Below are 14,709 nucleotides of genomic sequence, written 5' to 3'. Positions count from 1 at the left end.
GGTGTGGGCGTGTAGGGCCTCTACAGAGAACCAACTGAAGCAAAGAAATCATTTATTTCTGTGATGCTGGAGATTGATCCCAAAGCCTCACACATATCAGGCAAGCGCTCTACCACTGAGCTACACCCCAGCCTTTCCCTCCAATGTGCTTGAGATATGTCTCAAGAGCTGCATACTGGAATTTCTTGACTAACAAGGAGACCCAAGCTGTCTCCACATTCATAAGAATCACAGTCATTTCATGCAGTTTTCCATAGCAGTGGGTTGTGCTGTTTATTTTCATAAAATTCAAAAATATGACTAAGTAGTTATATTTTACAAACACAACTTCAATGATCCTTCTATTTGCTACCTGTAAAACATCTGTTCACTCACCACATATATGCTGCAAGTATGTGAGCCTTTATTTTCATGAGATTTAAAACAAACCTAAGCAAATAAGCATGTAAAAGCATGGACCTAGAGACCCTTTTATTTGTTACAAACAAATTACTAGAAAAGCAGCCTTGAGTCCTACATGGAATATCAGACACCTGCCCTCAAGGAGTTCCATCAAGAATCCAATAAACATTGTTTCTCATCAAGTCCTAAGCTGTGCATTCCAAAGATAAGAGTTATGCACTTGCCCTCCTGTAGATACTAGCCCAGGGCTAGGTTGCTACCAGAAAGAAAAAATTGTATCCAAATATCGTACAATTAGTATTCTGACTGACAAGAGCTCAGTGCAATGCAGACAATGAGATAAGACAGTGTAGGATTTCTGGGCCCTAATAATTAGGGGCTGGATGAGCACCTAGGATATGTGGCTAGCTACATGTAGCTTTTAAATTTTCACTTGGTCTAGCTCAGAGTTTCTTAAAACTGTGTGCTGGAGAGGGGGTGTCACACAAGTAATGGAGTGTCACACACACACACAAAAATGGCAATCTGAAATAATTCAGGTTTCCAAATGCACAGTCACCTAAAAAATAACACAAAGTCAAATACATTCTGTATCTGAGGTGTTTCCGACAGTGCTTACAGAGTTACCGTGTGACCTCCCTGCAGCCTTGATTCTGAACACAGTGTTCACTGCACATGTGGACATGCCATTTGGTGCCATCTGACACTGTCTGAATTAGCTACACCCAGATGCAAGACCAGGTGTGTGTCATGGGTTGCAGTGTTTCTACAAAGTATTCTGCTCTTACAGAAACGTAATGCTTTAATTACAGAAAACAAAGACTTTTAATAAGTTCCCATTGTCGTTCCTCAGCATGTAAGCATCAAATTAGCATATTTTAGAATTAGATTTTGTTCCAATGTTGATTTCACTAATTGCTGTTTGTGTTCTAAATTTTAAAAAGGAAAAAAAAAAGACAAAATCACTAGCTGGGCACATACCTTTAGTCTCAGTACTTGGAAGACAGAGGCAAGCGGATCTCAATGTGATCAAAGTTAGCCTGGTCTACGTACTAAGTTCCAGGACAGCCAGAGCTACACAGTGAGACTTTGTCTATTAAATAAATAAATAACTTTTTGAAAAATTAAAAATTCATTGACACTAAAGAGATGGCTCAGCAGTTAGGCACACTGCCTACCAGGTTGGGTTCCCACCACCCACATGGCAACTCCAGTTCCAGGGGATCCAACACCCTCGTCTAGACTCAGCAAGGACCAGGCGCACACATACATGCAAGCAAAACACTCGTGCATGTAAATTAAAAGTAAATTTTTTTAAACTCATAAACTAATACTGATTTGGATTAGAACAAAATTTCCAACTACTTCTAAAGGGATCCTAAATACACATGTATTTATTTGTGTATATTTATAATATTTTCTATTAATATTCACATAAAACAGCACTGTCAGCACTATAGATCAGTTGTACAAAATGTTGAAGATGTTCCATAGCCTAGAGTCGCAAATGTTTGTCCAACTGACATATAAAAATGGACGACGAGCAAGTCAGCTCTTCAGCATGCAGATTTGTTTTCATCTTTAAATTGCAAAATCATATGTATACCTTTGTTCCAAGATAGATATATGATTTATTGTCAATAAATGTATGCCTATTTTATATACCTGGAACTGTGTAACATGTTCTGTTTTAGCTCTATCTGAATGTTCAAAGGATCAATCTGCACGTGGCTAACCAGAAGGACATTTCACCTATGGACATTTCCCTGACCAGTGCTGGAGGAAACAGTCCAGCTCACTCTTCAGAGAACAAACAACTTACAGATGCCTGAAATGAGAAAGTCTGATGTGCCAAGCAAGCTTGCAGCAGCATAATTATAAATAATTAAGAGAACAGTCAGACTAAAAGCAACCAGATGCTTAAAGGGTTTTAGCAGAGACACAGTGAAGTTGATTCTGTCAGCTCAAGTTCACAAATATATACTTCAAACCTTCGACTGTTATAAGAAAAATGATACCACTATAATCATCGCTTTTTTTAAAGGCCTCGCTGTTGGGATTGTATCTGAGAAATAGGAGAGTGGAAATAAATCCAAGGAACAGTACACTGCGTACTAAATCGACAAAAGAGATATAAACACTTTGGTTGTGTCAAGAGTCAACTTTTGAGACTGAACAGTAGCTAACAAATGAAAGCATTGCCAAAAAATGCATCATATTTCTGTTAAAGGAAACCAGGATTGTTTCGCATCGACAAAACGTAAAGCTGGAACCGGCCATTTCCAAGTCTATGCTTTCACTCCAGTCTCTTCGTCCTACGCCACCTGCTCTTCTACCACATAGTCAACTTAAACTGTGCAGCTGACTCACTGACAGAGGTCAAAGCAAGAGTCAACTGCAACCAAGTATTTGATGAATGTCTCCACTGAGGAACCCACTTAAGGAGAATTTCAAACGCACTGTTTTCACCCTAAGCTAGTGCTACAATGTACCCACAGTGTAGCCTGGAGCCGACACCAAGTTCCTATCCCACCACAGTAACATTCTGATACACCTCAAAACATTGTCTCAGAGCTGACTTGGAATCCCAAAGGCCTACCCAGACTCTGGATGAAGTGAACCACCTCACACACACAGCTAAGAACCGGTTCATCCAATCCTTGCGGTTCTGCACGGGACAGGTCTCACCCAGCTCACGCCCTCCTGCAACTTCTCAAAGCGAATTAGTATGAAGGCATCTCAGAGCAGCAAGGGGAGGCGAAGGCAGTTCAGTTTTGAGCACGCGTGGCCACGGGGTTCTTAATGATCTAAGTCAGAATGGGATGCGAGTGAGAACCTGAAGAGGCCGGCGTGTGGAAACCCACCAGGGTGCACACTCCCCCGCGCGTGGGAGATACTCCGGGCATCCGGGAAACGTGGGCCTCAGCCGGGCACCCATCTCAGCCGGAGAGCAAATGACACAAGCACCCACTTCCCCGCCCGTCCAGCCAGGTCCCGGGAGGCCTCCGGGGACCTCGGTGCGGCCCGCACCGCCACCCGCCTTGCGGCCCAGCCTCCCGGCCTCCCGGTCCCGCCGCCCCCAGGGTCCCGCCACCTGCCTGCTCCGGGTCCCTGCGGAGCGCCGGCTGCGGACGCGGGGCGCAGAGGCAAGGCGCAGGGACGCGCTCCCGCCCTCCCTCAGGGGTTCCGTGGCCGCCGCGGAGCCTCCAGCAGGGCAGCAGCAACTCGCCGCCTTCCACGCCGCGCGCGCCGGAACCGGGCCCCCACGCGGGTCGGCGCGCGCGCAGTGCAGCCACCCGGGTTGCGCGCAGGCCTCGGCCCTCGGCCCCGCGCACGCGCCTGCGCTTTCTCGCCTCCCGCTTGCGCCCCTGTGCCCCTCGACAGGAGGAAGGTCTGCGGCTGCTGCACCTGCTGTCCCCAAGCTCAAGGTGTCTGGTGGCCTTTCCCGGGGCCCCTGCCGTGCCCGTGCACAAGTGGGGATCTGTCCAGCGCAGCACAATCAGGCTCTAAAGGAACCGTGGCTAGCCAGGACAGTGATTGGGGCTGCAGCCGGCATTCCCTCCTCTTGCATGGTCTTAGTTGGCCCTGTTTGGCCACCCCTTGCTTCATAGCATTCTGGGCTGGAAGAGCTCCCCCCTACAGTATCTGGTAGGCAGAGGCCACATCTTACCTTTTTAAAGAGTGTGACCATGCATGGCTTAGGGTAAGATCCATCAGTCAATTATCAGTTTCCAGGTCCTGCTGTGAAAACCCTTCTCAATACCCAGCTGAGCAATTAAAAAGGAAGTGTGCCAGCCAAGGGAAGAAATGAATAGTCACAGCCCGCACTTCTGGTCGTTAGTGTCTGTTCCCTCCTTGCTTACCTTCTACTTCCCATCTCATGTCTTCCCATAACCAGAAAGAAGTGAATCTGACCCTAGCAGATGTGGGTGCTGACATTGTAGTTCTTTCCCACGCTGCAGAAAGGCGTGGATCTTAAATGGAGACCAAAAGTGATCGACAAGTTTGTAAACTTGAGTTAAGAGTGTCACACCACAGCCATGCTCTGGGGTACCTCACAAACTATTATCTTGTTGGTGTTCCTTCCCTATCGTGTGGTAACTAACTTGTTGAGAGAACGTGTGAATGGATGTCCATCAGTGTTCCTGCCAGCCCCGAGGTAAGTGCACACCACACCCCAAAGCACCTTTTTCCAGTTAGAACTATTGCCTCTAGAGGCTAGGAAAACAAATACAAAGACTTTCTCATTGCTTGAGTCCTCACAACGTACTCCCACCAAGTGCCTCTAGCTGGACACTCCTAAGAAGGGACTCGCTAACTCTTAAGGTAGCTTAGACTGGCCTTTTGCAAAGCATCCTTCCTTGGGAGCCAACAATCCAGGGTTGTTTCTGCCATGGGAACTCAAAGAATCTAAGTTCAGTTCAAGATAGACCAATGAGCATTCTCTGTCTCCCAGGCTGCTCATCTATGGCATGGTTGCAACCCTACTCACCAGCTTGTTGAAGGACTCCTCAGGGTACATCCTGGCTTGTCTTTAGACCTCTTAAATGTGATGCTCAGAATGGAACAGTGACCTGGTGAGTGCCGAGGAGAGCCTACGACCTCTGCCTACCTCTTGAGCTTCTACTAACACAACCCAAGATAGCAAAGGAGTTGTTTGAGGCGGTGCGACCACAATGGAGAATTGGTGGGGCACGGGGCCAACTAAAACTCAGGGTGCTTATGCAGTATTAAATTCCACCATCCCACACCCCTGGGCAGCTGCCAGGTTCTCTCCCCACAGACTCTGTCTTCATGCACTCTTGAGGATGCTAATGTAACATAGATACTTATCCCTCCCTTGGAAGCTCCACCCCCCTTTCCCTGTTTTTATCACACCCAATTCTTGCCTAACCCACCCACCTCCTCAGCTGGCTAAAAGAGAAAGCAATTTGCCTTTAGTTGGCTCTAAGTGCCTTTAAATGAATCCTGTTGCCATTGAAAGACAGAAACTCATACGGATCTGTTGTAACAGGAGCTGCTGGTGACATTTCCGAGTTACACAGTTTACTTTTATTGCTTTTTTTAAAAAGTATCTGCCAAGATACCACTCTTAGTAGGTGATGGGGTGTGGCAAGCTGAGTGGAACTAAGCTATAATGAAGATCTCTGTTAGAACCAGCCAGACTACTGGATCTTCCTGCTACACCCAACACTCACAGTACACAGGCAAATTCCAAGAACAACAAGTCACCAGGGAGAGTCTGCCACTCAGTTGCCTTGACTCCAAAGCCTGAAACTACTCCTCAGCCATCAGGAACACAGGCCCTTATTGCCCTGTTGTCCTTATTGCTGTACTCTTCCCTGTCACACGCGCACACACACACACATGCACACACATCACACAAATTTTGCAGCTAGGTCTTCCAATTAATAACAAGGAAAAGAGACAATTATATGAAGTCAAAATTTGGAGCTAGAACTAGCCATTGGAACGGCAAGACAATATGATCCATCACAGGTGCCGAGCAGAATGTCACAATGAAACAAAGTGCCAAGAGGGGACAGCATCCATCAGTAGTCAGGACCACAGAGAAAAGAAGAAGCGTGACCAACTGTCCACTAAACAGAACACTACCCGTAATAAAATTTGTCTTCACCACAAATTAAGTGGAACAGAAGATTTACACTAAGTATGATCTGAAAGTCTCTCAAGACATTGTTTGCCATGGCCTACATAAAATATCCTCGTAGCCATTAGGGGGGGGCCCAGAGATGCCTGAATGATGAGCAGGGATCACTCAGAAATTCAGACATTGTTCTTCCTCGCTGCATGCATTGGACAGGGTATCATTCAGAGAGAAGGAGAGATTCACTTCCCCAAAGTGAGTACATGAAATACAGTCTTCTGGGAGAGCCAGGTGGGTGGGAACCAGCAGGGATGCTTATAGCACTTAGCAGAACTCGCAAAGTCTTCCTCTTTACTATATTCACAGGCAACGGGACTCTGCCTGGAACACCCAAAAGAAATCAGCACATTGTTAGAAGGAATTAGTTCAGCAAGGCTGCCAAATACAAGATCAGTTTATAAACTCCAGTAGTCTACATCAGCAGCAAATAAGCAGGAAGGAGACAGGGAGACACTTCATATCACATCTGGGGATTAACTTAACAACTTTGTAGAACTTTATGGAGAAGCTTTTAAAACTCTATTGAAGGACATAAAAAAAGACTGAACAGATGAAGAAATATGCCATGGACAGGGTGGCTTTGCACTGTAAAAATGTCAAGCTGATCACTAGACTCAATGTTTTGTTATAACTAAAATTTTAAGGTGCTCAATAAATATAAAATATGTTAGGACAAATATAACTTTAAATAGGGCGAATTTCCAAACGCAAAAACAAAAGGAGGAGACTTGCTATACTAGAGATTATGTCTTTACTATATCATAATACAAATAACTGGATGCTGCTCTAGGAATAAACAGAAAAATTACCTAGAATGTAGGACTCTGAAGAAGAGCCCTGGATAAGCAAGTCCTTGGTATACATAAAAGTGGAACCACAAGCCAATGGTTTAAGAAAAAATGAATTATTTATAGGACAGTGTTGGTGAAACAGGCTTATTTAATAATGAAAACAAAAAAATCATGTGCTAAGTACAAAGAGCAAGTCTGTGGAACATACAAAGGGGAAAGAAGGTGTAGGAGATGCCATGGATCTGCTGCAAGAATGTATTCCCAATACACAACTAAAGCACTGGGCATGGCTCTCAGGGGCACAAGTGGGCCTGACATGCTGGAGGGCCTGGGGTGAGTGCCAGAGATGGTGGAGGAAATACCATAGAACAACTTAATCTGTTCCTATCAGGAACTAGAACTAACAAAGAACCAGACAAATTTGTAAGTCCTTACAAAATTCTTCCACTGAGTGGCCCTAGTTGAACACCTCCAATAAAAAGAAGTAGAGAGACAGCTCAGCAGTTAAGAGTGCAAGTGTGCTTTTGCAGAGGACCCGAGTTTGGACCCTGCACCCACAAAAGACCAGATTACAGCTGCCTTTAACGCTAGCTCCATCAGAGCCAATGCCCTCTTCTGGCCATGGTAGGTACTGCACCATGCATATACCCAAATGCAGATACACACTTAAAGATACTTTTTTAAAAAGAAAAATGTAAAGATATGATAAATTGAAAGAAGCTATGTGAAATGTATGAGCATAGCTAAGAATTAGTATCTAAAACAACAAAAATCAGTCAAAAACTAATGGAAAACTGAGAAAAGGGTAACAGTAGACAGTTTATGGGGGATGTGTCTTCGTTTCCTTCCCTGTTGCTGTGATAAAATACTTTGACAAACACAACTTAAGAGGGAAAGGAGTGAATTTAGCTCACAATTCAAAGATTAGTCCATCATCCCAGGGAAATCAAGGCATCAGAGCTTGAAGCAGCTGGCCACATCACATCCACAGTCAGGGAGCAGAGATGAATGCTAGAACTCAGCTCACTTTCTCTATTTCAGAATCTACTGCCTGGAGAATGGCTCTGCCCACAGTCAGGTGGGTTCTCCCACATCGGTTAACATAATCAAGGTAGGCATGCCCTGTAGGCATCCTGTAGGCATGCCCAGAGGCCTAGCCAAGCAAGTGTAGATGCTATCAGATAGAAAATTAACACAGTGTGCTGGCTACTTTTATGTCAACCTGACACATGTTAGGATCATCAAGGAGGAGGGAACTCAGCTGAGACAATGTCTCCCTAAGGACATAGGCTTATTGGGCTGTAGGCAAGCCTGAAGAGCATTTTCTTAAGTTGATGATTTATGTGGGAGGGGACCAAACCATCCTTGTCAGTTCTCCCTCCACCACCACCCCCGCCCGACTGGTGGTACTCGGCTCTATAAAGGAGGCTGAGCAAATGAGGAGGAGCAAACCAGTAAGCAGCACCCCTCCATGGCCTCTTCATCAGTTCCTGCCTCCTGGTTCCTGCCCGGCTTGAGTTTCTACCCTCATTATTTTTGATGATCAACTGTGATATGGAAGTGTGAGTGAGATTAACCCTTTCCTCCCCAAGCTACTTTTCATCCTGGTGTCATCACAACAACAATAACCCCAAGAAACACAGACTCTCCAGTCTGTGCAAAGGAAAGCCCAGAATGGTAAGCAAGCAGTGAGATGGGCAAGAAATAAAAACAAAATGTCCAGGAACTGGGTGGACTTAGAATGTACAATATTAAGCAAAGTCATCCTGTCTCAGAAAAAAAAAAAAAAACCACATGTTCTCTCTCACATGTGGGTTCTAGCCTACAATGTATGCATGTATGTGTGTAAACAAATGTACTGTGGCCATAGTACATGTAAAAAGAAGGGTGCCCAGGAAAGGGTAATATCAGGCCATGAAGAAGGACTGAATGCAATCGTGAAAGATGATATAAATCTAATTGTTTTTCTAGTTTTAACTCTTGTGTTTCCTCAATGTGTGTGTGTGTGTGTGTGTGTGTGTGTGTGTGTGTGTGTGCCTGTGTTGGATTCATGCACAAAAATATGATTGAAGGTTAAAGTATAAAAGTGATGTGTATAGATGGGCTTTTCCCTGTCAGAGGCAAAAAGAGGCAAAGATAATCCCAAGTGTTGGCAAGGATATGGAAACGTCCTGCACTACTGACGAGTGTTTAATGTAATGCTACATTCTATAGCATAGTCAAGCAGAGATACTTTGTGGCTCAGCGAGCACCATCTTATGTATACTTCAGAGAAACCCTACAACAGTCCTGTAGGCACTTCTTCGAGGGGTTTCCAGGAAACCAGTCTTTCACCAGGTGATCTTATCTAATACATGCCTTTATTCCATCTCTCATCCTGATCCCAAGCACATATTTTTATCTCTGTGCTATATACAGATATATAGACTTGATAGATAAATATAGAGGATACAGGTATATCCAAATGTGTCCTCATCATCTGCTGTGTGATATGCTAATATTCCATTATAAAATGCAACTCTTTCCCATGACCTTGCCCATATAGATACTATGTTCTTCACTTTGCTCATTGGGGTCATCCTGGGCAGGGACCAAGGGACTGTTTCATAGCATTAGGTTCAGAACTGCCACTGTGGCACAAGGACATTTGTTTTCAGGGTCTGGAGAGATGGCTTAGTTAAAAAGCCACCTTCCACACAAATATGGGGGTCCTGAGCTCAAATCCCCTGCCCCACATGAAAAGTTGCCTGTGGCAGCATAGGCCTATAACCCCAGCACCTGGGCAGACACAGGAACTCCTGAGATTCCCTGACCAGCCATCCTTGTTAACAGGCATCCTTGTTGAAACCAGTGGGTTCCAATTCAGTAAGAGACCCGGTCTCAAAAACAAGGTGGAGAATGACTGAGAAAGCCACCCAACACTGACCTCTGGCCTCGAGTGCACACACGTGCACACAGACACACACACACACACACGTACAAAAACTACATTTTTCACACCAGTTATTTAAGTTTCTAGCCACCAAGGTGCTTCTAGAAACATCTCTGGCACACATACATAGCATCAAGCTACTTCCCATGAAAATTTTAGTTCAATGATCCCCTCTCTACCATTGAAACTGGCATTAACAAAGATCTATATTATATATCTATCATTTTACAGAAAAGGCAAAGCATGAAGAAATATCATTGAAAAAAACAAACATTCAATCAAACAAATTTATGTTTAGGAACTTCTACAGAACAAAGAACTCATTCCTACAACCAGCAAAAGAGCGCGGAGAAACTGCCATAGACCAGAACAATTCAGAGCCCTATCCATAGCCTACAGTGTGCAGATCTTGTGTGGATTCAAACAAATACATATTAAAAAGAAATTCTTGAGCTAGGCATATGCCTCATGTCTATAGTCGTAGCATCAGGGAGGAGAATTCCTATGAGTTTCAAGCAAGCCTGGGCTACATAATGACTTCCACATCAACCCTCACTACAATGTGAGAGAGCCTGTTTAAAAAAAAAAAAAAATGGAAGGAAAGAATATTCATAGGACCACTAGAGGAAATTTAACCCAAAGTGGATATTAAATTATAATCAAAATTTTTATTAATTTTGTTATCTATGATCATGACATTGCAGTTATATTTTATTTAAAATTATCTATTAAACAATCATGAGGAATAGAATAAACTGTCTCCTGCCTGAGATTGCTTTAAGGTGTTTCACTAGTGATAAATGTATGGTAGGGAAGAGAGATGAACAATACTGATAATAATTATAATACAGTAATAATTAATGCTGAATGATGACTGAGTGGGTCCTCCTTTCTTCTTTTGCATGAACTCAGAAATCCTTCTATACTAAAAATGTTTTGGTTTGTTTTTTCATTTTGTTTCCAAGGAGCTCTAAGAAGGCAGGAATTTTATTAGACCTCTGTCACTGCTATATCACAAATACCCCAGTCTCTGGAATAGACCAAATTCAGGAAATAAGAGCTGACGGAAGGAACCAGGCTCTTCACCCCAATCAAGATAGACTATTCCATCCAAAGCAGTGGTTCTCATTCTTCCTAATGCTGTGACTCTTTAATACAGTTTCTCATGTGGTGACCCCCCCAACCATAAAATTATTTTTGGTGCTACTTTGTAACTGTAATTTTGCTACTGTTATGATCCTAATGTAGGTATCTGATATGCAGGATATCTGATTGCAACCCCTGTGAAAGGGTCATTCAGCCCAACAGGGCCACAACCCACTGATCCAAGGCCTTGAGAAGCTTTAATGCATGCCTTCCTTTCATGTGCGTGCTTTACAGTATAAGAGCCTTGTGTATCACCAAAGCTATCTTCTCATCAGTTGCTTACAAACCAGTGCAGTTTCACCCTAGGTCATGATAAACGATCATGGTTTTAATAACATTGAGTTGAGAATATCAGGACAGGCCCCTCCCCCACAGGAGCTGCCCCGGGTTTGCACCTGTCAACAAGCATCCAATGAGTCACCTAACTAAAGAAAGCCATGGACAGACCAATGAGCTGGTTCCAAGCTGCAAGAACGTCTCCTTTGTGACAAAAACAGCATTGAGAATGAGAGTGATTCGGGCACCTCTTGTCCAGGCATATTTGAGACTGTGGGGAATAGTCAGGAGAAAAAGAGATGTGAACTTTTTTTAGATTCATGTGGAGTTCAACACAAGAGTAAGAAGTTCTTATAGTCTGTGCTTTTAAAGGCCCACGAAAATATAGCATGCAATAAGTTTTTCATAATCAAGATAAGCAGAGCCTTAAGGCCCTAAATAGCACTTAGAAAAGCAACCAAATTATACCTGGTCCAACAAATTACTAGAAATATGTTTAGGGCCTCCTACTCTGAGGGCAGCAGGGTGGACACTGTGACCAGATATAACTTAGGTCGCTCTAGTTTTCCAGTAAAGAAGAAAGACTGCCATGAACATAGGCCATGATGGGCAGCCTGAACAGAATCCCAGAATCATTTCTCACCAGCTCCGCAGTCCCCATCTTTCTTCTTAACGCCCCTGAACCTCAGTTTGCTCCTTTGTAAAATAAGGTAAGTGGTCCCTGCCTCCTGATGGTTCACTAGGCACAGGCCTGACTCAAAATTATGTTCATTAATGCACGATCATCCAAAGACATAAGCAATGGACAAGAAAGCCCGGCCCCTACCAAAGAAATGGGCTAGCTGTCAGGGTTTTCCAAGGAGAGACTTTCCACACGGTAGACTGATGTGGTCAGGAAAGGCTTCAAACAGAGACATCCTGAGCTCAAAGGGAGCATGACAAGATGTCACGGAAATGCGGAGCTAGCTGTCCTCAGCGCTTCATTTGAGCTGTAGGTTGTTGTCTTTTTATGCCTTTAAACCTTTATGCATTAAATATCATTCAGGTTTCAATCCTTCAGTTGGAGAAATCCAGGTATAGAATGGGGCTTTCTACATTTTTTCACTCATGATCCCGTTCACCTCCACATTCAACTAGACAACCCATGTGGAGTCCTGAGCCCAGATTTTAAAACATTGGTCAGGAAGAAGTCAGGCAACTTACCCAAGAGCATATAGTAGGAAGCAGAACCAGGATTTGAAACCTGGACCACTTTGATCCAAAGGTTAAACTTTTTTCGAGGATTTGTTTTTATTTTATGTATATGAGTGCTTTGTCTGCATGTATGTATCTGAACTTTGTGTGTGCAGAGGTCAGAATAGCATTGAATCCCCTGGGACTGGAGTTACAGATGACTGTGGGCCACTATGTGGATACTAGGAACTAAATTCTGATCCTCTCCAAGAACAGCAAGTGCTCTTAACCTCTGAGGTGTGTCTCCAGCCCCCAGAGATTGAACTCATAAACATGATGCTTTAGGAGAGAAACCTTGAAGACAGGAACAAATGTTCCAAATGTATGTAAGTTACAGAAGAGTCCTGGTCCGTTCTGGCTACTTTACAGACAAATGCAGACTGCAGGGTTATACACTAGAGATTTGTCTCAGGCATGGAGGCTGGCAAGCCAGAGACAGCACCAACAGATTCTGAGTCTGGCAAGGACCTTCTTGCTCGTTTATAGGTGAGTGTCTTCCTTATTCTGCTGTTACCTGATGGAAATGGAAGTGAGCTTTCTTACAAACACACTAAATGCTAAAGCTATCACCCCTAAGAACTCTCACCTGTGGATTATATTTTAGCACCAAAATGTGTGGGGAATCCCAACACTCAAGCTGGAACAGTCTAGCTGGAGCAGCCTAACAGTGAGGAACTATGAGATGAACTAGAAAGGTAGATTAGGGCTAGAATGGCCTCAAACGTCACATTAACAGCCTGAGACACTGTCCCATAGGGTCACAGAAAAGTTACCACATGTCTCCAGTGAAGGAAATAGTGGGGACTTTGTCAGCTGTGTCCTGTCCTTCTCTCTCTGCCCCCTTTACCTGTTACATACTATAAAGAAAAAACAACAATTGTTACAAGCACCCCAAGAAATCTAAGCATTTTGAAGTAAAATTTAGCTACTGAAAATAAGCTTGCATCAATGGTGAGAAAATGATAGTTCCACATCAACCTTCCACAAAAGTTCGTTATCAACTTAGCATGGAAATAAATTGAAATCAGTCATACAACTTCCAGAGGACACCAGAGAAAATCTAGGTAACAGTGGATTCAATGATAACTTTTTAGACATAATATCAAAGGTACAAGCCATCACACACACACACACACACACACACACACACACACACACAAATAAAGAGTGAAGTAAATTGTAAAGGCTATATTAAGACAGTGAAAACACAAGCCAAAACCAGGAGAAAATCTTTGCAAAGTATATATCTGATGTTATCCAAAAGAACTCAACAAGAACATTCAAATTCCTTAAATGAGCAAAAGATCTGAACAGACACCTCACTGAAGAAGAAACATGAATGGCCAATCAGTATATGAGCAGACATCCTAAGTCATTAGGGAGCTGAAAACAGGAATGAGAGCCCACTATACATCTATTAGAAGGGCTAAAATTCCAAGCACTAACAAAGGCTGATGAATATGGAAAACTCTCAGTCATTACTTGAGGAGGCAGCAAAATGGTTCTCACGCTTCGCAATATGGGCTGGCAGTTTGTTACAGTCTGATGCTATGGGCCAGTAACCATGCTCCTAGGCATTTGCCCAAGTGATTTAAAAATATATTCACATAGACACACACACAACTAAAACCAAATGTTGGAGCAGCTAAGGCATCCTCTGCCTTTAGTAGTTGAGTGGATAAACTGTGGGAAAACACAATATTTAGCAACAGTAAGTGATTGGCTCTTGGGCCACAAAAAAGACGAAGGGGAGTTGACTTAAGTGAATAGCAGTCAAAGAGAGAAGTCAACCTGACTATAGTGCGTGTCTTCGTCCAGTTAGCGTGGGCAGTAGTGAGGGTAACTCCCTTCTAACTGGCGTCCTGGAAAAGGTGACACTATGGTAAAAATACATTCTCAGTAGTTATCAGGACTAGGGAAGGGAGGTTGGATGAGCAGAGCACAGGGGATTCGAGGAGCAAGAACATCATCCTGATACTGGAATGTTGAGGGCTTTATGCATTTGTTAAAAACCAGATGACTTAGATTGTGATGGGTTAATTGTAAATGATGAGCTTTCTTTAATAATAATGAATCAATAATTTCAACAACTACAAAAAGAAAGAATAGACTGAGCAGGAATCCCAATACTCTGCCCAGGTTCATAGCACCCTCCTTACTTCCTGACCATGCAGTGTATCTTTAAAAAGAAGAAGAAGAAGAAGAAGAAGAAGAAGAAGAAGAAGAAGAAGAAGAAGAAGAAGAAGAAGAAGAAGAAGAAG

The 14,709-nt window shown here is 43.4% G+C and overlaps 1 protein-coding gene across 3 annotated transcripts in view; it reads right to left on the bottom strand.

Annotated features, from left to right (window-relative positions):
* The window catches only part of Clip4 (CAP-Gly domain containing linker protein family member 4), an 85,103-nt gene that overhangs the window by 69,749 nt on the left and 645 nt on the right, over window positions 1-14,709 (bottom strand). Inside the window, exons 2-3 of one of the 3 annotated variants that reach the window (XM_028778965.1) lie at window positions 6,335-6,391; window positions 1,572-1,576 (exon numbers count right to left, since the gene is read on the bottom strand). The exons of 1 other annotated variant lie outside the window; for it this stretch is intronic. The gene's annotated coding sequence lies outside the window, so the exon portion shown is untranslated. Of the gene's footprint in view, window positions 1-1,571; window positions 1,577-4,072; window positions 4,115-6,334; window positions 6,392-14,709 lie in introns of those variants that run through there. One more of the 3 variants, XM_028778967.1, reaches the window with a different exon arrangement.

The sequence above is a fragment of the Grammomys surdaster genome, unplaced genomic scaffold (assembly GCF_004785775.1).
Source record: "Grammomys surdaster isolate TR1022 unplaced genomic scaffold, NIH_TR_1.0 343, whole genome shotgun sequence".
Lineage (NCBI taxonomy): Eukaryota > Metazoa > Chordata > Mammalia > Rodentia > Muridae > Grammomys > Grammomys surdaster.
Note: the sequence above shows the minus strand (reverse complement) of the source record. Positions and strands in the feature narration are given on the sequence as shown.